Below are 24926 nucleotides of genomic sequence, written 5' to 3'. Positions count from 1 at the left end.
ATATTGCATGCCTCATTACCCTATGTGTGTTATGTATCCTTACTAGGGGTGCAAAATTTGTGCAATTTGTTTAATCGATTGTCGGCACCCATGAATCGATTAATAATGATTAACTGATAAGCTTAAAACCTACTGTATGACCTATAAAAAGTTACTGAAGCCTACCAATTAATTAGTTTTATATATTAGTGAGATTTAAGACGTCCCAAAAATCATTAGAACATGATTTTGTTCTGAAAAAACTGCAGGAGAGAAGAACCGTTGACGTTTTTATTACAAGCTGGCTGAACAGCCCCCAGGGTGGTATTGCTTATTAATGCTGCTTATTAATGCTTAACTTTGTAATAAACAAATATAATAAATATTTATAATAAAAAGAACACATCAATCTCTTCAATAGTGCAATTTGTATCATATAGGCTAGTACACACGATAGGATGCTCATTTAGCAAGAGAGTAGCAAGTTCACAGCTTTGTAAAGAACAAAAAAAAGCAAGGCCTCTAGTAGAATAAGTACCATGGGGCCCCCAACAAAAGGCTGCTAATAGGCAATATTCCTGAAGGCTGTAACGTATAGCCGTAACATGAACAACACAGCCTATATGCTATAACCTAACTTAATACCTAAGCATTTTTGTTCAGGAATATGAGCATGTGTATGTGCTCTGGGACTCTGGGACTGGCAGGTGAGAAGACGCGTGCAGACGGCATCGATGTTCCTGGAACGGACGAATAGCATTTCGCCAATGCTGCCGGTCGACGGAACAGTGGCTCATTAACTTTCCACCAGTCGAGGTGATTTGTGTCCCCTAATCTAAAATCTAATCACCGGCGTTAGGCTATTCATTGAAATGGTATATTGAAATTTAACTGCTGATCAATTAATTTTATTGATTAAACATTCGTATTAACGATTAACAGTTAATTCGTCAACTTTCAACATCCCTAATCCTTACCTATAGCATATTTTTCATGTCAGAAAATACATTCTTCCATATAAACCATCATAGGTTTATAAAAACTCCCCCAGACTTGCTGTGACATCTTCATTATATTATTATTAATGATGAAGTGTATTAGCCAAGCCCCTTCCCGGGAATGCAGCTGTTTTATCTGCACCGGTGAAGCCTGTTTAAGTGGAAAAGAGGCATCAGGCAGAATAATATTCAGAATGAATTCTCCCTCAGTTATGTATATGTGGCAAATCCCCTTTCTAAGGTTGTGGGGTATGTTATTATTCTGTTGTGCCTGCATTTGTACCGTTATCCAGAATGAGGCTTCCGTGAATCCCTTGTGTGGGTCATAGTGCTATGTGCGGCACCTAACTCATCCGACTTCAGGTCTGGGGAAATACAGGTCTTTTTTTGCTGTGGAGAATTTCCAATGCGGAGGCTTTGTGATAGTATGAGGGTGTAATTAATACAGGCCACGGAGAGCCTGGGTAAGCCGTGGACCGGGCTTGCCAGTTCAAAACCTATGAATCACACCTTGCCTGCTCCCAGGCTGCCTGATGTGCTATTGGCGAGTGTGGCTGTTAGGACTGAGAAATCGCTATTTTGTAATTCACACCGACGTGTGATGCAACTCGGAGACATATCAGAATAATGGATTCCCTTTCCGTGAGATTTTGTACACACATTTCAAAAGGCACCGACAGGGACAATGCACCACAGATTAGACAGTGCTGAATTATCATTGTTATTCTCTCTTCATGTTCGAGGAAGAACTGTCGTCCTCCTTTTATACACATCCATCAAGGATGAAAAATCTGAGACATTTGTTTCCGTCAGTGGCATGATGAGGCCATTTGGTTAAGACTGGCGTACATAGCTATAGATCACTAAGTACATCTGAAAAAATTTAACTGATTTGTCGGATTGAATTTTGGCTGGATTTATAACTGCTGGATTTGCAGGTTAAAGAACATTCCACTATGTAAAGTAATTACAATGAAAAAATGAGAAAATGTCCTGTGTAATGAACAGAATGTGGATTGGATGCCTCATATATTATGGCAAATGCAATGTCTATGGCAACATATTATTACATTCTTCATTGAAATATAATTTAGAAATGATGACTACTTTCTTATGCTTTGCATAGTTACAATATCTCATGAATACAAAAAAAAACATGGAAATTTTATGCAATGAAATATTAAAACCCTAATTCTATGGTTGTCTGAGGTGCATTTTTTTCAACCCCAGCTGAAAGTTTAATATGTCTGATGTCACCCAGACATGTTTTATTGGGTGATGGGTAAACAGGGTTATTCACCAGGGTTTTAATTATTGATGTCCTGTCGTATTTCTTACTTTTGACCAAGACACAATTTATGAGGGTTATTACAAGCATGACGCACAAAGCCACAGAACGAAACTGTAAAGGAATGAAATAAAACAAGGATCGGGGGGCTGGGGTGACTGGAAGAGTGATGGCGTCGAGTATCAGTTGGGGGTGGGGAGCAGAGGGGGGGGGGGTGTGATTGGAGTGGGAATGGCTGTTGAAACAAGCCAGCTCTGCATAGAGGTATTCTGAGGCCCTCTCCGAAAGCATAAATGCCGAAGTAACTGACAAACTGTGCACGTGTACATTATGGAACTTTAAAAAGTAAAATAAAATCACAAAAAACCTCCCTACCATTTCATCGGACTGGTCTGGATACTCATCAGCGTGTTACAGACAGATATCTTTGATTAATATAAATATGAAATAATCACCAAACCATGTCACTAATGAAAACTGCAACAAATCTTTTTTTTCAAAGCCTTGAACACAATTATTACACAGATTATGGTCTAATAAAGTTTAAATATTAAAGTCAGCCATCTTCCAGGAACAGGAGGCTTAAATCTACCAGACTTTAAATTATATCAATTAGCAGTCCAGAGTCTTTAGTTTGTACGATATCCTGAATAATTTGAATGAGGAAAAATGGATCAACATTGAAAACTCTGAAGTACCAGCTTACAACTTGTTCCACAGTGTGTTTTAAATCAATAAGAAACCATAACAATCCCTTATAAAAAAGCTATATTCCAAAAAAAGCAGTTCTCTGGCTCTCTTGGGAATAAAAAGGGATTCATTGCTGATATTATTAAAAATGAACAAGCAATGCATTTGACCTTTTTAAAAGAAGCCAACTCGGCAATAATCATTTTCATTTTTGCAAATTGAAGGAATTTTTCAGAATAATATCTCGGCGAACAATGCAGGAAATAGAGTTTTGTTAGAACCAATTCCAGTGTCAACATGTAGCACAATGAACATTTAACAAGTAAATACCACAGTTCATTAATTGAAGTCATATTGATCTGGAATAATAAAAAACATACATCAGAAATAAAAAAGAGAACCAATAATGCAGACCTAGGCAGAGACAATGTGGGTAGCAAATGGGAAAAAATGCTTAAAACATTACAGAGGACAACTAGACAACATTTAATGCAAATTAAATTTAACCTCTTGACAAGAATCTATTGCACAAGATCAAGACATTTTACACAGAAAAACATGATGTGTAAATGTGAAGTCACAGCTCTCTTGCTGTTTCACGTATTTTTCATTACACACATTCACTCATGCGATAGAGATAAACAACTCATAATGCATTAATGAATGCATAGATTAATCAACAAGAGGAAATAAAATAACGAAAAGCAAATACTTGTATGAATGAATGCATTAATAAATTACCATATAAACTGGTCAACATTTTATTTTCATTTTAATGTATTAATTATGTACTAGTTTATAAATGTGTAAAAAAATCGCAGATATGATTTTTTTAAAAACATTGCCACAGATTAATCGACAGACTAAAAACACTGCTATTTAAAAATAATTGCATTTATTCTTGGAAGTGTTTAAACTTTTCTGATTTATCCTTCCTTTCTTCCCTCTTTAAATACCTGCTCTGAAAAGCTCTGAATAAAGTTTGGCTTATTTCCTCCACACATGCGGACCGGTGGATATTAAACCACTTTTCATTTACTTCCTTCTCAGTCTGCAGAATGCCACATTATCATCTTTATGGTTTTAACTTTTATAGATGCAGAATTTGGCAGATTGAAAATGTAAGTGAATAGTTGGACAACTGTCAGGTCAGAGTGTATTTCCAGACACATTCACTTGAAGTTTGCGAGAAATAAATTTATGTACATGTAGGTCTAGATTAAATGATTTTTTCGAAAGGTTTTTTTTTTGTGAGCTTGCTCAGGGACCTTCTGCTTGTGGGCTGCTGCTTCACTAGCTTTGAATTTAAGTAGACCTAATAATGCTGTGGCAGCTAACGCACATGGATATTTATAGCAGTGTAGGGCTCCTGAAAGCATAAATCCCATAAGATCTCTTAACAATCTTTCCAGAATTCACCCAATTAAACACAATTTAAGTGTTTTATTGACATAACAATAATCCAATGGGCTCCTCATCGGGGACTGAAATAAGAACAAGCTGTACTGGTAATAGTAAAGACATGTTGTTCCTTTAGCTCTTTGTGTAAACATATTTCATTATGAATATGTAATAAGTGTAATGATATTGTATTTCATTTGGAAAAGGTGGCTCATATTAAAAGTATACCACACAGTTGGCACGCGGGATGCACGACACTGCACTGTACAGTAATATGCTACTATAAGGAGCAGCTGATGTTTCATGATGGAACGTACAATGTAAGTTATAACTCTGGTAGGGTGGAGAGTCATAAGCTATTAAACAAAAGAATAAGGCGTGTAGAGTTAGGGACCAGAGTCAGAGTCACCTCTGAGTTCAGTGGATGGCCAGGCCTGGAAGGACTGAAAATTCGTGCCATCTTGTGAGCCAAGAGTAGGTGAGTATTTAAATGTAATTTTCATCACTAAGTATTACTAGATATTGTGGCCCATCTGCATCACTTAATATAAGAGATATTTACTGACATTGTAAAGGAAGTCAAAGGGGGACTGACTTCCCTTGGGTTGACTTGGATTGTTTCATGACATCAAGTGACATCATGAGTTATAGTACAGTGGTTTAGTGGTTTCAAGTGTTTCCCTATGGCAGAGGTTCTGGCCGGCCAGAGGGAAATACTTGAGGAGGTCCGACAGTAGAGGGAAGCAGAGGGTAAAGTTGTTCTCCATTGATGTCTATAGAGTAATTGTAGTTGATGTCATGCCGTGTTGCATTTCAGGGTGGCTCGCCATCTTTAGAGGAGTGCTTAGCTCTGATTTGGAGAGATCATTCGTAATTGGGAAAAAAGCAAAGACATTGTTTGCTTTCACTGTACAACTAACTTTACTCTGACAGGCTTGGGACTGGTGTACTTTCTTCACAACCTAGTACCCCAAGTAGAGCAAAAGTCAGTTGCAAGATTTAGTCAGTGGTAGTAGTCACAGTCAAAATATGTTTTCTGAAAAATTACAAAAATGGGTTTGAACTCCCTATTATAGGTTAAAACCTGCATACATTTATTAACAAGAAATGTCAGTTTTCACCACCATGCCTACGTACATTTTACATTTTTTTAAAAACAACTAATTTCTTAGCAATCCTCAATTTAAAAAACAACAAATTCTCAGGGATCTACAGGAATGTTTTAAAATCTAAAAGGTGAAGTTACAGTAAATGCATTTCGACGGCTGTGACCCAGGTCTGTAAACTAATTACTTCACCTGATATCCAGCCTATTTATTTACAAATATTAGAGATTATTTCATTATTATTAAAAAAGAAACGACAGAAGATTTGCCCGTATTATTTTTCAACGTGCATGTAGTGTCCTGGCTCAAAACCTCTGGCTGACTGAAAATGAACAGGACAGTTGTTGGGAAAAGCCAAGCCCTTGGGACAATATTAGGAGCAATGAAGTAAATTGGAAAGAGGTGGGCAAATATCAAGGCAAATTTAACTGCAAATTCCAGGTTGTCTGGAATGCATTGGTTACATTTGTGAGGATGTCATTTTTATTCAACAGAGTAATATGTCAGAGGTTTTATCGAGTGCACTCCAATCCCCTGGGCCAGAGATTGGCGTAGGTGTGGAGAAACGGAAAGACTGTGGGGGTGATCTGGGACTTCACCTCTTCATCCGAAAGGCTTCATTACCCTGCATGTGTTGATCTCTGAAGGCTGTTTAGCATATCTTATATTCTGTAGTGTGGGGAAAAACCATACATGCAACATATGGCTTGCTTGGTGGTCTTACAGGTATTTGTTATGAGAACATGCGACACAGCCTATGAATGTGATGTGGGTAATGACACGCATTGCCTGAAACGGCAATAAACAGCAAGTGCTGCTCTGGAAAAAAAAGGGGAACAGATGTTGCAGTTTGGTGCCTCGATAGGAGGAATGGTGCAAGCCAGAGATACACAACGCTACCTTTGCAGATGCCGCCAACAATATGCATAATTAGGCTGAATTACAGAAAGACGTTTTTAATGAACTGCTTTCTTGTTGAAAAACCTATTATGGTTACAGCCTTCTCGACTGCTCACCTTCAGAGAGGGGTGTCTGGGTGCACTCGTTTTTCACTCAAATGGGGGTAATTAGTTGATATTTCGTGATTAATACAGCCACCGTTGGCAGATAATGTGAAAGGAAGCAGTTGCCGCCGTGGCTCTCTCAGGACCCGTATTCCGCATTCCTGTTTCTGATGAATTGGTTAATAGCGGCTCGGGCTCTGGGGAAACTGGGAAGGGATGCTGATTGAAAGCAAACTGCAATGAGCTTTCGAGTAGATTTCTGCGAGCATTATCCTAATGTGTTTATACAGCCGTCATTAGTGTTCTGGCTTATATGCATATAATTAAATGTTAATTGCTCCACAGCATTTGTACATTGAGTAACATACTGAGTAAAGGATTTCCTATACAACGCCCCCCCCCCCCCCCCCCCCAACCTTTCTGTTTGCTCTACAAATGGAAGCTTGTTTAAAATCATTTTGACCGATGATCCAGCCCTAGTTTAAGATTTAACTACTGATCAGACCCAAACCCTGAGGATATGATATCCTTGAACATATAGCGAATTCAGAAAACTAAATTTGACATTGGCCCGGAGCAAGGAACAGCGTGTATATTATTTATAACTGTGGTCACAAAGTGTTAATACTAAAATTGGTGCCATCAGAGGTAAGACGATAAGGGCCGCTTCCCCTGATCCGAGTTTGAAGGTCAGGGGCTTCTGCTGTTTAATCCCGCTCTCCACTGCCAGTTCAGGAGTCTATGAGCTATATGAGATTACATTAGAAGAGGTTACATTTTTTATTTTATTGAATTATAAACTGGCTGGTGAAATTAGTTGAATCCCAGCTGCTGCAAGAGTGGAAACCTGGACACAGAATTTCAAAGATTTCAAAGGAAATAGCAACCATCCAAACCTGCATTTTGCATTTTTTATTGTAGGATTTACACACTTAAATAATCTCTTCAACCTTTTTTTTTTTTTTTATATCACAAAAACCAGCATAGGGGCAAAGACTACCAATTTAAGGAAATAATATATTGCTTATGAATGTCCATTGGGAATTTGGCCAAATCTGTGGTTTTTATGTGATTGTACATAGTATTTGTGCGTGCGTCATATAAATGTATATATATTTTATAACCCCAGTCAACCCATACTTTAGTCTGACTCAACTATGATCCATAACACATTTTGTCCGACTGTGATATCATCTGTGTATATGAGCGAGAGCCATTAGGGCTGCTGCTGCTGCTGTTCCACTTTGCCTGAGCACTTCTTAGCCTCCCCATCAATCTTTGCCTATTTGCTGACTTCACATTCAGATTCTGTCAAATGTATATGATTGCATCTTAATCAAAAAGCCATCTCCAGGAGCTGAGTGCACGGAGCTGGAAGACTGCCTGTAGCCCTTCCTTCACGCTCTTATTATGGACCGCAGCGGCCATAATAAGAGCGTGAAGAGAGTGTGAACAAAGCAAAATTATCTTGTTTTTTTATTTAAATTTTTTTTTTTTTTTTTTGCAGTGCTGTATAACAATGAATTGTCTCTCACTACTTCAATGTGTGACAGAAAATACTAAAAAAGGATCATGGTGTGTATACTCATTTCCTTGGTTTTCACTTGATTAGATTTGTTGGAGCATCTGTCTTACAGAAGAAAGGTCTGTGATGCTGCCTTGTCTGTGTGTAGTGGATTCTGTGGTGCACAGGGAAGGGCTTGGACATGCCCTGTTGAATTATGAAATAGATCACCAAAACGCGTTTGTTATAGAACATTGTTATAATTGCATTGTCACAAAGCCCTGGACCGAATTTGTTTTCCAAAGGGAATTGAAAACCCTGTGCCAGCTGGGGGGGGCAGAAATGGAAAACGATTCCCTGACCCCAGGAAAGGTGGCTTGAAAGACACTCCTGTAAAATGAAACGTACAGATTGTAAACAAATGAAAAATCAGTTGATCGTAATGTAAATCTGGAAACACTCGAGGTGGCCATTGATGTGCCATACCTGGTGGTCGCTCAAGGGTACTAAGAGTTCCAGTCCAAGGATGACCTAGAATGGAGCTACACATCAGCTATTTATCCACAGCTAGTCATCATCGGTCAATGAACCGTGCTACATATCTTAATATACTGAAATAAGCGTGAAACTTGAGATTGTGTCTGACTCCTGGACAGAATCTGGTTAGCTATTCCATAAGACCGGACCTCTGTATGAAAATACCCTACAACCCGATTTTGTTTTTGTCTGAGAACAACCAAATAACACGCCTCCTGTGCACAAAGCAATCTAGGGGGATTGCGAGGGATTTTGGGATCTTGTAAATTATTCACTCTACACATAGCATTGAAGTAAACTGTATTATGAAAATGAGCGAAGGAGCTTTTCCCTATGATTAGGCGCCTGGCACGGCACCAGCCCGAGCAGCTGTGCCGAAAGCCCACCCAAGACTGCGCAGACCCAGGCAGAAGAACCGCCCCCTCGCCTCCCCCGGGTCACTCCTAGAATCAGGCGAGCTGTCCTTGTGCCACAGCGCTACTCTCAGAGCTACTTTCCTTAGCATGATAAACAAGAGAAGGAACTTTTCTCCAGCATCACAAACATCACCACGCTGACTCTGGTTGTTTACTGAATTATCACTGCAGATTAACCCTGTGCGTGTCATGCGGGTGTGATTATTTGTGTTGTATTCCAGTATACATATTTATACAGCGAAATGCCTGTTGGCTTTTCTGGGGATGTCTCAGTCTTAGTTTTGACCTCCGCTGTTGGAGGCATGCTTATAATTTCCCGTCCCGAACCCCAGTCAGTGAAGTGGATTTTGGTACTCTGCACTTGTTTGCTTTTCTGTATTTGTGCACTCACACCTGCTAATAATACCAAAAAACCTGCTTCATGAATCCCATTAACAGTTTTGAAATGTCTGCCCATTAATTAACTGTTTTTTTTTGCAGGAGGTGCTAATGAACAATTCTATGGGTTCTTCCCTGTTGTGACAGCTGTGTTGTGTTCACAGTTGGATGAGTTGCTCCATTGCACTCCACTGTCATGCTCCATAAATGTTTGACCTGAAAGACCCTTTATGATTGCACAGAGTGGGATTCAGTGTTTAGTTCTAGACTTGCATCAGAGTCAGACCGGGACAGGTAAAGCCATAATTGCCTTTAAATCCAGGGGGGCTGAAAATGCCTCTCTCTGTTCTGCTGTGGTCTCCCCACTGGGGGTGGGGGGTGGGGGTGGGGGGGGTTTGTCCCCGTCATCCCTTTCCCTGCAGACTGCAGCCCCTGCAGAATATATTATAATAAGGCCACTGTTAATGGGACTGCTCGGGGAGCTCCTTCTGGAAAATGCATTATTCAGCCAATGTCTTCAAGAGTCATTATCAGCTGGACCAACTGGGTCACATTGAGGATCTGAACTCTGTCCTCATCCTCTCACCTGGCTTCTGCAGAGGCACCTATTGGGTTGAACTGCAGTGCGGCAAATGTAAGTGTGCTGTATACATATGGTCACTGATACAGGTAGGGCCTTGTTCAAGCAGAAATCCTCCCCCATGCTGTGCTGTAGTTGATTGAGAGTACATTGGGAATACACACACAGGTGGGGCAGATAATTCTGTGTTCAGATGCATTGCTGGATAGTTTTGTCTTTGCTGTGGCCTTCACCAGCGCTGATACAAGCCTAAACCAATTCAATAAATGAATGCATTTGTATGTGATTAACTAAATATGGCTCCCTTGTCAGTGGAGTTGTATACTTTCTAGTATGCAATGCAAATAAATGTTTGGGCTGATATTACTGCCGTTTCAGAGGAATGTATTATTATGTACAGTAACAGCTAAACTGGCATTATTGAGCAAATGACAGTGACACAGTACCAACATTTTATAATACGTCTAGGCCGAGAGCAGTGTCAGCTGGTCAGTTTGAAATGGAGGAGTATGAAGTCTAAAAAGAACTAGGCCTATAGCACATACAACTAAGAAAAAACTTCCTGTCAGCGGGTATGGTTTATGCAGGTAACTTGCATATTTAATCAGGCACAAACATGTTAATAACTGTAGCCATCATAAATGTAAGGTTTTTGCTTCATCTGACTAGAGTACATCTCTGGCTGCAACAGACAGCTGTACAGGCTGACATGTCTGATGCTTGGGTTTATATTTATGTTTTGCAGATAAGAGTAATCTCTGCTTGAGTTGTATTTTACCTACGTATGATAAAGCCTTTATATTTGTGCAATGATGGCATTTTACGAAAACTAATCCTTGGTTTACAAACATGAATTTTCAATGATTATTGCAATAATTGTTTTTCCTTATCCACATATTGATATTTATCAATATGTCTCGTGTTGAATTAAGTGAAAGAAGTTACTTCTGTTATTTTAATTATGTTTTTTACATTAGTAGGTGTCAAAGAGTACAAAAATATTCCACAAATAAAAAAATATATATAAAAATACATGAGTGCAGCATGACTGGAAAAATCCTGATGGCCATTTCCATTTAATCCGGCCTACTTTTTACTAAGCATAACCATGTGTGTGCCTGTGTGCGTGTGTAAGAGTGTACTCACCACAACCACTTTGACTTTAGCTTTTCTGTTAAAGCAGTGGTAATCATCAAAACCCTTTAACTCTGTGTATGCACTCTAGAATCAGTCCCTTGGGTATGCAATTAAAGTGGATAACTCAAGAAATCATTATTTCATGTGCGCACATGATCTGTGTGACTGGTATCCATAGTCTTAACTTGCTTAGCATGGCAATGGGAGTGATGGGGCCAGAGTAGCCAGACTTGCCTGAAAGGCGGGAAAAAGTGCTTGTCAAGAAAGTTGACGGGAGTTTTCCTGTGTTTGACTCTGCACCCTCAGCAGAAATAGAAGGCCTGAATGACCCTGCCTTCCTCACAAGTGCCAGACGTCAGAATGGTCCCCGACGGGCCTCCTTACATTGGTCTTTACAGAATTCAGCACTTTTCGCTCTGCCCTGCTTCTCAGCCAGCCAGCGCCATCAAATCAAATCAGCGGAGCCAGACCATCGCTTTGCCTCCCACTTTAGCATCCAGCTTCCATCCTGGATTCAGAAAATGCTGAAAATAGGCCCTCGGCTGTGTGGGGAAGGTTTGACAGTTTTGTGTGGAGGCAGGGACACCAACGTACTCATTTTCTGGTCCTTATCTCGCCTGTGCACCTAGACAATGACAGGATGTTCCTCACAGGCATTTGCTTAGGTCAAAGGAGCACCAGAGACACATGGCTAATGATTATCCTGTCATGGTCTGCCCCGAGTGATGTCATCGTAATAACAGAGACATGAAAGGTATCTGTCAGCCCCCAGAGTGTAAGCCGTCACGGCTTCTCCATGTTGAAAGTTCAGATAGGGTAATGAAAGGGCATAACACACTGTGAGAGCATGTTCAGTCAGAAGAGGGATCTCAAAAAGGAGACATACAAGATGTTCTAAGGTCTGTTTCTCTTACCTTTGTTGCGTTATTGTGGAACAGGTATTTCTTGTCCAAAGTACTACTATTGTTAGAGTACATTTCCTGCAATGTCAGCTTGAGTATTTCCAGTGGCAGCTAGTGAGCTGGAAACAGAGGAGACCAAAACCTTACCTTTAAACCTTGGGTGGTCTTAGGATATACTGACATGGCGGCCATTTTAAAATATCAGCTGGGCTGGCATTTCAAACATACACAGCCTGTACGTAATGCTCCATGTTATCACTGAAGATTACAGACAAAAAACAATTTTAATAACTGACAGATTTATCAGTCTGTAATGTGTAAATTATATTATTTCATCTTAGTACAATTTCTCAGGCAAAAAGATTTTGTTTAAAAAAAGATTGTCATTTATTCACGCTCCTGTTTTCAGTGCTTTGTGAACCCTCCCTTTGCTAGGCGGAAGCCTCTTATGTAATGTCTTATGAGTTGGTGAATATATTGGGGGGGATCTTTAACCAGTCCTCCATACAGAATCTTTCAAGATCTTTTAGTCTGCCCATGCACACTGCCCTCTTGAGTTATAACCGCAAAAGCTTGATCACATTTCTTTGACTTTCAATTGATTTGCTGTATGAAGGACCACAATCATTGAAGGATTTTATTGGGAAGAAATTAATTTCTGGACAGGGTATAATAAACATTTATTCTTTATCGTGCTGTTATGTCCCATCTGTCCCTTTATGAAGTGGCAGCTGCTGTCTTTTTGTTTTGTTTCTGTGAAAGTTGGTCTTGTGCACGTTTTCATTCTAATGCGCTCTTCTGGTATGCATCTATGCAGCGAACACATAATGCAAATTAGAATGTGCACACGCAAACAAATTTCGTCTTAGAGAGTTTGAATTGCATCTAGAGGTTTGAAAACAAGCGCAGGAAACCCATCTTTGATCCACGCTACATCCCTTACTTCGCCATCTGCTGTTTTCCTGCGTTCACTAACTGCAGTAAATCGCTCAGGAACGCGGCAGGTTTGGTGGAAGGCACAGGGACATCGCTCAATCTTTATTTGGGGTCCATATGTAGCCTTTCACTTTTTCGCCAATGCCTGAACGTAGCTTCATTGAGGGGATCATGATTTGGCAAAGACGGATGCCACGATTTTACACTTCTTCACATTAGAGAGGGAGAAACTTATTAGCTGCCTTTTTTGTAGCTGTGGGAGCTGACTAGCACTGCCACTGCCTTATGGAAAGGTCTGGAATCTGGCAAGCTCTCAGCCGACCTTTCCCCCGTAATATTAATCTGGGGAACAATTAGAGGACGCAAGACCTTTAGAATTGAAACGGAGGCAATGTTGGACTAAGTGCTGGTGAACAGTGTCTGCAGCTTCCTTGCTGCAGCCTAGTGGCATCACTCCTCGAAGCAAAGCTTTCTAGACGAACATTGGCTTTCATTACAAGCCATTTTATTTCCGGGGATGTGAGCTTGTTTTTCATTAAAGAAAAAAAAAACCGCAAGACCTGAAGAAAAAAAAAAATCGGGAGCTGACTCGGGAGATGAAAGCCTTTGTCTTCTTCCCAAGAAGTGGCAGGCTTTCTTTTTAATCACTGATTTTTTCTTTTTTTTTTTCTTCCACGCTTCCAAGAACCTTTTTAAATGCAGCGCTGCTAACTAAAGTCAATCTGCTGGTCTGTGCTTCGCCCTCCGTCTCCTTAGTGTAGGCCTGCTCTCTTACGCTGTCATTCTTTGACACCAATCAACGCCATCTCACCAACCCCGCACCATGACAGCCCACCAGACCTCTGTATCTAAACTGCCAACAAAGAAAATGCCTCCAGACCACCAGGGAAATAGATCTGAAGTCTTTTCAGCGGTGATTCTGAGTTGTGCAACTCTCTCTCTCTCTTCCGAGCTCCCTTTCCCTCGAAATGGAAGTGAAATTATAGTATTTGAGAGAGTCTAGCATTGTTTACCATTGAAATCTCTGGGCATGCTCAGTGTGCACTGTGACCATCTGCTGTTTCACTTGCCTGTCTGGCATGATTTTGCTTCTGACATGCAGTTCAGTATGTTTCGAATCAGACTGTTCGCAAAGGCTATGCAGCATGTGCAACATATTCTCTGCCTCAAACCATGCCACATTCCATAGAGAATTAAGCCTGCACATGCAGTAATGAAATGCTGCTCATATGTCACTCTGCTATTTATGAATGTTTATGCCTGTATGTTACCAGGGAAAAAAATCTTTTCCCCCTCATTTCAACACAAGAAAAAATTATTTTATTTTCAAAAAATAAAGCAAAAGATAAAGGTGCATGCACATGACACCTACATGGATTCTGTATGGATCATGTACCTTCTACATGGGGCTATCAGATACAGCTGTCAGAATATGCATCTCCGTCTCCATGGGTTACATGGATGAACTCCACCAAAACATTGTTTGATAATTTCCATTGTAATTTCTATTGTATTTATTTTTGCTGTTTCTCAGAACACGTACGCCTGAAAATACTGTATGGCTAATGGGAAATCGCAAGCATCCTTTGCAGTTGTGAGCTTTCTGGCATTTGTTTAACTTCTGTGAAAAACACTCTAGATGTTTGTCAGGTTTAAAGATGTAGTTCTGGACTAATGCAACCTCCACCCCCACGTTAGAGGCATCAATTAATCAACCACTTGGCAGCAAGAACAAATGCTTGGCAATTTTCGGAGCAGTCAAAACAGGTTCAGAATATAACTTTCAACTGACAGCCCTTTGGCAGAAGTCTGTCTATTGTTTTTAAAAATCGTTTTCAAAGGTTCAGCAAAGGTAGCCCCAGAAGCAGTGACTCCTGCATGTTATTGGCAGCTTGCAGGTCAGTAATGGCTTAGAGTTTTGATGGTCATAGTTTCACAGTTCCTGCCCTACGTGTGCTACATAAGTGACTGGGTTTTAAGCCTTCTTTTCCCCAGGTACTGTATAACAGGATGAACCCACTTCGTCGTCTTAAAGACATCATGTCGGTAGGGAACATTTTATTTGTCAGGTGACATCGCACATCACAATATTGGCAGTGCATTCATCATAATTGTCCAGAGCACTTGTAACCCGGTGAGAATCAAAGAATAAAGCGTGTAATAAAACTGAGATTTAGCAAAAGAGCAGAACCTTCCAATATCCCTTTATGAGATTTACTGTGCCAATATGGTTGATAAAGTTCTCTTCACTTGATATAGGTTTGTGTGTATCAGTCTGGCTCCCTCAACAGACAGCTTATTGTTTAGCTAGATGGGACTTTGACTATATGGCAAGACCGGCAAAAGAGATCCCTGCAAACTCATTGTCAGGCTACATTAAATCAGTTTCATTCATATATTGAGCCACATAAACTTTCAGTTCCCTTACTTCATTGAACATGTGTGAAAGCAAATCAAGTGTTAACACACTTGGCTTTCATCACCCAGCAGGGAAAATAAAATGAAGAACAGATAAAGACTGAGGATCTGTGGGTCAATAAGCCCTCAGTCAACAGTGAGTGTTCAAATTTTCACGCAAGTGACTTCCACAGTAGCTAAAACGAATGGTTGTTGAGACATACACAGGTCATGTGTACAGACATGTAGCACGAAAAGGCTGTAGATGGGACCCTCACAGTATGCATGATTCACACTTATCTCAGTGAGTCTTTGTGAGGTGTCATTAAAGTGGCAAAAAGTACGAGCATGAAATAGAAAACAAGTACATTGGAAAATATATATTTTGAGAACGTTTTGAAAACCATCTTAGTGATACATGTTGGTCAAATGTTAAGATGCAACATAGAAATTCCTCATCTTTGTGGTAACACGGCATTCATGACAGTATTCAACAGTACTTTTCAATGTTGATTATGGAACAGATTTAAAAAATATATTTTTTTAGGTTTTTTCATTTGTATTTATGACTTTAAATATATCATGCAAGATCTTTAATTTTTTACTGGTTATGGCGCAGGACTGTGTGTTAGCAGATTGATTGCTTTTGCAACAGCCCCACCAGTCCGGCTCATCTTGGTAAATTTTTACGTGGACATAAACGTTCCCTCCCTGTCTGCCTAATCCTGACGAGTGAGAAGCTCTATGATCCAATCATGCTGCCAGCACAGCAACCTATTAGTCACATACTGCCATTTGCATAACCTGGAGGTGGCTGTAAGTTAAACAGAATGTGTATGGATAGTGTGCGTACAATGTGTGTACACTGTCTAATTATCAAATGAAGTTGCATTACCATTCTTGTTAAAGGTCAAGTATAAATATATTAAACGCAGGCCTCACCTCTTGAAACATGTTGTAAATGGAACTACCGTATTTATGTGGTGCCTGAAGCATTCTATCTGGGCCCTTGAACCTAAGACAGGCAGAAATGAACTGACAAGAAGTGATACACCATGAATCCATAAATCATGCCACTTGATAGAAAGCTAAAATGAATGCTTTCAAAGAGTACCAAAGTAAAGTTTAGGATCCCATAATTTTCAGTAAGGCAGATATTGCCTTGCGCACACACACACGCACACACACACACACACACACACACACACACACACACATACACACATACACACATATATGCATGCACACACGGACACATAAGAATGTCAGCTATTCTCCAATAGAAGCCGATCGTAGCCCCACTGCAAGAATTTCCACCCGAATCAGCCAACCATTTACGCTCTCAGACAGAGACCTGGCCAAGTCACGATTGGGTTTTTCGGGAGTGCAGCCTGCTTCACATTACCATTGTTGCTGTGAACTCAGTCTGTTGCCTTTTGGCACTGCTAAGCTGCAGAAAGGTGGCCAAATATTTTAAAAACAGCTCTAAATGCTGTCCAGATGGTGGAGCCACACATGTGCATCATTTTCCTGAAGGCATCTGAGAACCCCACACCTCAGCTATGCAGTACTTTTTTCCCAGCTGTTGTCTGACATGTTTTGTTGAAACAGATATTTAAATTTCCAGATGTCCTTCTTTGATATTTTCGGGCAAAATCACTGAGCGGCTGCATTCAGTCTTTTTTATTTTGACAGAAAAGGGACTTTAGCCCCGTGTTAAAACAAGTAAGTGGTTGTACATCTTTAATTAGCTGCTTGGACTTCACTCTTTTCACTGGCCTTCACGACTGTTGGTCAATGGTTAGGTTTATACAGTATTCGTGGTTATGATCTGAAATGTGTCTGAAGTTCTTAACCTCACCAAAATCTACCTGTGCAGCTTTGGCTCCTAGCAGCCATATAAATTGCCCATGGTGCTTATTGCGCAACAATCCACAATAGATCCAGCTGCTTGTTATATGGGAGGCTGGAAATGGCTAATGTGAATTTATGATAATATTGCCAAATGGATATCTGTCAAACCATTGTTGAAAACTACTATGTCTTAATAATTGTTGTAGAAGCACTACATGTGTGGAGTGCAAAACTATATTTGATTCACTTCTACCAATAATTTACTGCTTATATGAATAGCTATCTAGCTAAGCCTGACTTTGTCCTTTCCAGTATAGTTTTCACGAAGGTAATGTCATACTGCTTTGATAAAAAGTGCTAAATCAGTGTCTGGTGTTCCTCTATTTTATTTAGGCTTATTTATTTTTGGTAACAGATCTGTGGCAAAACACAGCTGTAAAAATAGAACTTGACTGTGTAGATGACATAGAATGTCAAATGAGGAGAAAACACAGAAGGCATTCAAGGCCTGCTTGCTGTTGAGTTATTAGTAGTGAATGGAGGAAACTCATTTCAATTCCTCTGACAAATAATATGAAATTAAGTAAATAAATGGAGGTAAAAATTCCGAAGGAGTATGTAACTATGACAGGCTGCTGCCGGTTGCCCCCCGTGTGAAGTGTAGACTGGATAAAAAGCAGGACTATGAAATTAGCCCACATCCATTTTGTTGTCCCATTTATCGACCACATCAAACAAAACCGATCAACCACTGAGCAAGAACTCGGGCGATCGCAAACCGTTCTCTGCTATGAGCGCCAGTAGGCTACGTCGGTGTTGTCCATGGTCCTGAAGGTCTCAGAGGTTTTGACAGACAGCAGGAAGCTCTTACAGCAGCTTAACAGGAAGAGCAAGCCTCTCTGCTTCTCCCCCAGCTCCCCCTCATAGTGACAGAACATTCTAACAGTGACAGAAACCAAATGTACACTGTCCGTCATATTTTTTTTTAGGTGATAGTAGTCTCTCTTTTTTTTTTCTTGTTTAAGGCCATCTTTTGGGATTTGGGCAGACAGGTTGATTCACTTTCCCTTTGCCTCTATGAACTGCTAGCCAGACATGTCAATGCCAGGTGGTGATATGTACAATAGACTTCACTGATGCTGTGGTGCCCTGGCAGTTATGAACTCTGCCAGAATCAGTGGCAGATGGTCACTTAAAAATACAGGAGGCAGAAACTTTATATTGCACCTTACAATCACTGCAACCTTTTCCTGTATTTCCTGGATTAAGATTGCTTGCTTGCCCGTAACTTGATATTGTTTGGGCTTGCAGATGCATCTAGCATATCGTCTTTCTGCCTCATGTTCAAGGAATATAAATATATTCCTGAATATGACTAGAATATGATGTTGCCATTCATAACAGTTTTGTAATGATCAAATCATTATTATTTGTGCAGATTCTGCAGTTTAAATGGCCATGAAAAAGCACTTTCTACATTTTACCTGCTAACCTTTACTGTATATTGCACTCTTGTTGTACTATATTATTAAGTACACTCAAAATTGTCCAGCCATGATTTGTTTCATAGAGAGATGCAAAGGTGAAAATCAAACATTAAGAGGTGCGCAAACAGTGTAAGGTGAACCGTATATCCTGTCTGTTTGTTATAGGTCAGGCTCTGGGCCTAGTCTGTTGCAGTTCCTTAATGCAGTCTCCCTGCCTGTGCCACTAAACCCATGGAGCTAATACACAATGCGGCCACACAAGTTATCTTAAGTCTCCAATGCATGCTCATGTCACGTCCCCCCACTTCACTGGCTGCCATCAACTTTACTACCTTGGTACTAGCCTACAGGGCAGTTAATCAAGTGGCTCCACCACACCTCCAATCAATCCTCAAGCCCTCCACCCCAGCCAGATCTCTTCACTCCAGAACCTCAGGGTGACTGGCTATCCCCTCATTCCGTTATGGCTCTTCCCAGTGATGGTGCATGTCTGTACCACCCCCCCTCCCCCCTCCCTGTTGTCACATGTACTGGATGTGCATTTTGGAGGATTAAAAAAAAAACATGTTCATGTGTTTCTCTTGTGATTTAAGAGAACCTGCTAGCTGGGAGAGATTACAATTCCCCAAATCCAGTGGCTATGCTACGCAGTGCTCTTTGGGACACACACATGGTTCAGTATAAAGCATCGTTATTAGTGATGGAAACTTAATTCCTTACAAGTACATACATTTCAGTATTCTGTGTATACCTCAAGATAATATGTGAACACTATTTGAATCATACGACAATCCCTAACCATAGGATGCCAGATTGCTCCATGCAGTTGCTTACAGTGTATTTTAATAAAAATCACAAAAAAGCACATTGTCTTTCCCACAGCGTGTTAGGAAGACAACAGCCCCAGAGTGTTCACGGTGTTTTGTGTGATAATTAGAGCATACACCCCCTCAGCTTCCTGTCTGTCCAACTTTCCGGGATCAGAGGGCCAACTGCCCTGAAAACAATGGGCATCAAGAAACTAATCGCATAGCCATGCATATAGCTCACAAAAGGAAATTTCCAAATGGCTGTTGCCAACTAGCAAATTGTCTTTCAAATGTTGGGAGAAAAAAAAGCAGTCTCTCATTTTAATGAATTCTATGACTACATTATTCTTCTATTTGCTGTTAAAATATCAGCCGCGGTGCTCAGTAATTACTTTTTAGAAATCTTTTGTGGCTCTTTTGTCATACTTTAAATGGTGTGCACATTTTATATTTTCAACATTTCCAGCTCACTTTATGGAATGTAGGTCAATGCAAATATGCTGCGTACTGCATTTCTGAAGGACTCAAAAGGGATGTTTAGAGCCATCCGGTCTTTACATTTTCAAAGCTTAACTGAACCTTAACAAATATATTCTGAAAAAGTAAATTTAACATCTGTTATCCTTTGCAAGCTATATCATGCTACATTAAAGTTTGGTTTGGGGTAATGAACTGATAATGTTCATTGAGGTGTTTTCTGATTTGTTTTTATCTTCAAAGTTGAAACCATGTGATGTCAGAATATAAATAAAACAAGCAGGGAGATCCCAGTCAGTGGGGAATCCTCATCCAACTCTTTCCCCATATCAACTGCAAGATGAATAGAAGCAGAAGCTTTCAGTTTTGTTCCAGACAAGAGGTTCAGAATTGCACTGATGGGCACAAACCCACAAAGCCAAATTTATGGGGGGGGCGGGGGGATGTTATCAACGCTTTGGACCATAGAGGGTGTTTGAATTTAATCATCTCTTTAATATAAATATAATTCAAATGGCATACAGGTGTCCAAAGTTGCTGGACAGAATCGGATATTAGCAAGCTTTAATTTTATGTTTAACTGGTCAGGGGTCTTGGGTTGCTGACACATTACGTGCTTCCAAAGGTCCACCAGATGTCCAAAAGCTACTGATTTCCATTCTCCATAATACAGCAAATCCTGTTTGAGTTTTGTGGATTGATCTGCAAATCTTTACCTTTGATCTTTTATAAAACGTATTTATTTTGCCACAAAATGTGTAGGGACATACAGTATTGTTGGTTTAGGATCTTGTAGGTAGTGGTTTTTCACCAATGTGCTGCATTCATGAAAGATCCCCTGGCTATCCCCTGGCTCTCTTACGTGGGGAAGCTAATGATGTAAATTGATCAGAACAGTGTATGCAGCAGGGAAAGCACAGTTGTTAATGTGGACCCTGTGTGACGTGTATGCATCCTGTTAGAGCGATTAGTATTCTCCCTTGCATGATGACCAAGCCACTGGGGTAGGCCCCCCCAGAAGACATGAACTGGTCAAATCACACAGGTGAAGGTGGTGTGATAAAGCAGTACACAGTGTAAGAAGTCCCATCATGGCACTATTAATTTAGCCAGCTGATATACTAACAAAGGCATTCTCTCTCTCTCTCAAAGATCACATTTGGAGTCTCATCCCCACTTGTTCCCCTCATAAACTGCTCTTGACCACTATTATTAAAGCCTGTCCCTTCTGCTCCCCTGTTCTTATACATTCTTTTCTTCTCTTCAACTAGTATGCTTGCAGAGTTTAAAATTCATAACTCACACCTCTTATTACCATGCCCCTCCCTGCACCGACCCCAGCAGGCTATAATGTAGCACTTCCTGCTCCAATAAAGCATTCTACTTGACCATGACTTGACAAGAAATTAAATTCGCTCCGCTATGTAACCACTGGATATATTGAACCGTCGGTGTGATAAATCCACCACACTTATACTTAAGTGTCAAGCTAAAATTGTACGCATGACAAAGAAGCGATGCGCTGTAAAGCTTAAACGAGGAAAAGGGTATCATTTTATGCATTTCCTCGCTGTGTTTTTAAACTGCCGCAATCATTTGCGGCCTCTATCAAATAATTGTGTTAGCGTTTCGAATATTTTACTTCCCCTATAAATCCAAAGCTCATAATGTGATTTGTTATTGCTAGAGTGCCTATGGAACAGATAAGGTGGATCGAGTAGCGTTTGCTACGAAACGGCATAATTAGAAAATCCAGTGGAAAATTTGAGTCGAAGCTTCCGACTTTCCCCTTTCAAAGCTTCTGACAGACTGTTCTGATGACTTCATGGCGTGTGGCAGCCATCTGAGGTTAAACCACTGCGATGACGATGATGGCGGCGAGAGCCTTGGGGAGGACGGTGGCCGGGCAGAGGTTAGCGCAGCTGTTTCACAGCTTCGGGCCCCTTGACTCGGCCTGTTGATGGGGCTTTCCGGGTCCTCGAGGGGTCCCCCGAGTGCACAGGGATGTCAGCTCGGTCAGGGTGACTGATCCGCTTCGCTGGCTCGCGGGGTTGCCCTGCAGTGTAGCTGGTCTAGTGGAAGGCAAGGTGCATTCCTGTGCTCTCAACTAACGATAATAGACTGTTTTGCCTAATCAGGAAACAACCTTTTAACACATTTCTGAGTGGCCGAACATATGTCCAGTAATTCGCAAGTGTTTCTCACGTATTTCCTTTTGAACTATTTTTCTGTTGTAGCCACTCGACCAGAGTAGCAGATGACACAGTAAACAATGAGTAATTAAATCCACTAATTAAATTCACTAATAAACTAACTTAATTTCTATAATTCATTCTGTAATGCTAACCTCTGTCATATTAACAATGCATGTTAAATAAAATGTTTCATGATAGTTCCCATTACGTGAAAAGAAGTTGATTGCACAGCTTAAAAACATTCTTCATATGCAGTAAAATGTTAATGCTACTCCAACAAATAACATTTTATCCCAGGTAGGGCTGAATTATAACATTTTACTGTGTAGAAACAATGAAAAATCACACAAAAAGCAAACTTTATATTGCACAGGCTCAAATGCGCACTTTACATTTATTCATTTGGTTTATTCAAAAAAAGAAAAGACAAAAGAAAACAATACCGATGCATTTTGCATCAATAGATATTTAGAGCAGGAAAAGATGTGTGGCTCAGATGCATAAAATCTGAATAATGAAACTGGGATGCCAACACCAATGCGACAGGACTAGGAGATTTTGGGAACGACTGATGAAGAACTGTTCTGTTATCTGATAAACCCTGAGGACAACACTGCTTTTAAAGAGAGGCAAATGCACTCTCTGGTGTTTCAATACTGATAGGCCAACCAAGCCCTTATAGTGGGAAGAGGGGGTGCAGTTGCTTCTGGACGTCTGGAGGAAGCAATCCTAGGCAACGCTTGCATGGGCACACTGCTCACTTGCCACGGTGTTGTTCTGTAATCAAAGCCCTGTGGTCCTTGCAGAAAGACTTATCGTGCAGGTTTTGTGCTCAGCACAAACGGCTTCAGATACTCCGTTTTGTTTTCTGAGCTCGTCTAGGAAGAAGCAGTTTGCTTTGATTTGTTGGGTCTTTAAAATACTGCTTTCACCTTTAGGAGGGCATGTTTAATTGGATTGTGGAAATTTTAGGTGTGAATACCAAAGGAAGGCTCATGCCAAGGGAGTCTAAATGCACACGTTGTGTCTCCTATATTCATTGCAAACCTGCATTTATTCTGGCTGGTTTCATCCAGTACCCACAGTCTATCCGCACTGCCCTCTCTCTGATGGAGTAAATGGAGGCGCATGTGGCTAAAATTAGCAGAACTGATGGAATGCTAGTGAATGAATCATTGCACAGATCATTTGGAATATGTGGGTTCACGGAGCAAAGCGGTATTGAAAGCCAAGCAGTGTCAGCCATTGTAATGCAAAATGATTAGCTTTATCAGGATTCGTGCTGGCCTCTATTAGTGTTTAATGTGGAGGGCAATTAGCTAGTTTAATTCAGGATCTCTACTTCCTAGTTAACATAAAATTCATTAATACTTCCCTATTTTGTGAGATTACAACTCAGGGTCTCTGTTGATAAAAGGAAATTAGCAATACAGATGCATTTAAAATGGATATTGTAATTAAGATGATTTTATCCACTTTTGGGTAAGGCTGGGATATTGCATCCTGTCTGTCAGGCATGCATTAGTGCGTGTACAAAATGAACAAAGCATTTTTACAAATTAAAGCCTTACACAAATGAATGAGCCCAATTAAAAACAACGTCGATGCCATTTAGAAACGCATGGGCTGCTGCGTGGCTCATTTGGCTAAGGCACCAAACTGCGGTTCAAGGATGAGCCACTTGTAGCTGGGATCAAACTGACACCATGACAGTAGCCGACTGTAGCTGGTGGCCTCATAAGGCAATCGGTGATTGTGTAGTCCAGGGTATGGGAGAGTTCAGTCGGTAAGGGGTCTGTACTCCATTGATGTCCAGTGACCGTTTTGCTGTAGTCTGTGGTGTGAAAAGAAGCAGACTGGCAACACCACGGGTTTTAGAACAGTGGACAGCTGCACTCTTCTGAAATGGCAGCGGACATGAATATGGCTGTGTGGATGCAGGCAGTCAGACATTCCAAATTACAGTTGGAATGGGACATGTTCAGCTCCGTGTTGGGTGCCAGATTTATTTTAAAAAAGAAACATAATGCATATTCCTGCAATTAAGCTAATGAAATATCAGTCTAGTAGGCCAGTTACTCATAAATTACTATTCATTGAACGTATGTTGATTGTGATGTGAATTTCTGGTACACATGCTTAGAAATTTCATCCATTTGTAATTTTAAATAGGGATCCCATATTACTGAAAGGGGCTTTTGAACTCATACATTTAAATTGGGATTCCATATTGCTGAAAGGGGACTGCTGAGCTCATAAATTTACTCTTTCATGTTGCTCTTCATCTTTTAAGGTTTCATCTTGAGAACACATTTCATTTATTATTAATGCCCCGCAACGAGATGCAGGATGTCCATAGGTTACTTGTTGTTGTGAACAAAAGCTAGACCCCTCCGCTGAGCCGTGCCAGCGTTCTTACAGTACCGTGCCGCCCATAAAGTGGAGAACCATGGCTTTTAGCCAGCTGCATCAGAGGATTGTGCATGTTTAATGTGCAGGGCTGCACTTGTGGGTGCAGATCAGTGACACAGGGATGGAGTACAACCATCAAATGGCAGAAACAAATGCAAAAAACAGATGCTAAGTCCTTTGCCTGCACGGTTTATTTATGACGGGTGAATGAGGTAAAATATCGTGGTGGGTACTTGGGCTACTGGCACCTTTCAAAAATATAATTGGTGCTGCACTGACTTGAAGGGCACTTGAACTGGCAATTTAAAATTGAAGTGAAAAATATATCTTGGACGACCCAATTTTTTGTCAATGCCGAGCATGGCACAGTGATTTAAATGTCTCTTTGAAAACGGACCTGAGGTAAAAAATGGAATAGCTATGAGAAATGATGTACTTC

The sequence above is a fragment of the Anguilla anguilla genome, chromosome 1 (assembly GCF_013347855.1).
Source record: "Anguilla anguilla isolate fAngAng1 chromosome 1, fAngAng1.pri, whole genome shotgun sequence".
Lineage (NCBI taxonomy): Eukaryota > Metazoa > Chordata > Actinopteri > Anguilliformes > Anguillidae > Anguilla > Anguilla anguilla.
The sequence above is the reverse complement of the archived record's forward strand: the minus strand, read 5'-3'. Positions refer to the sequence as shown.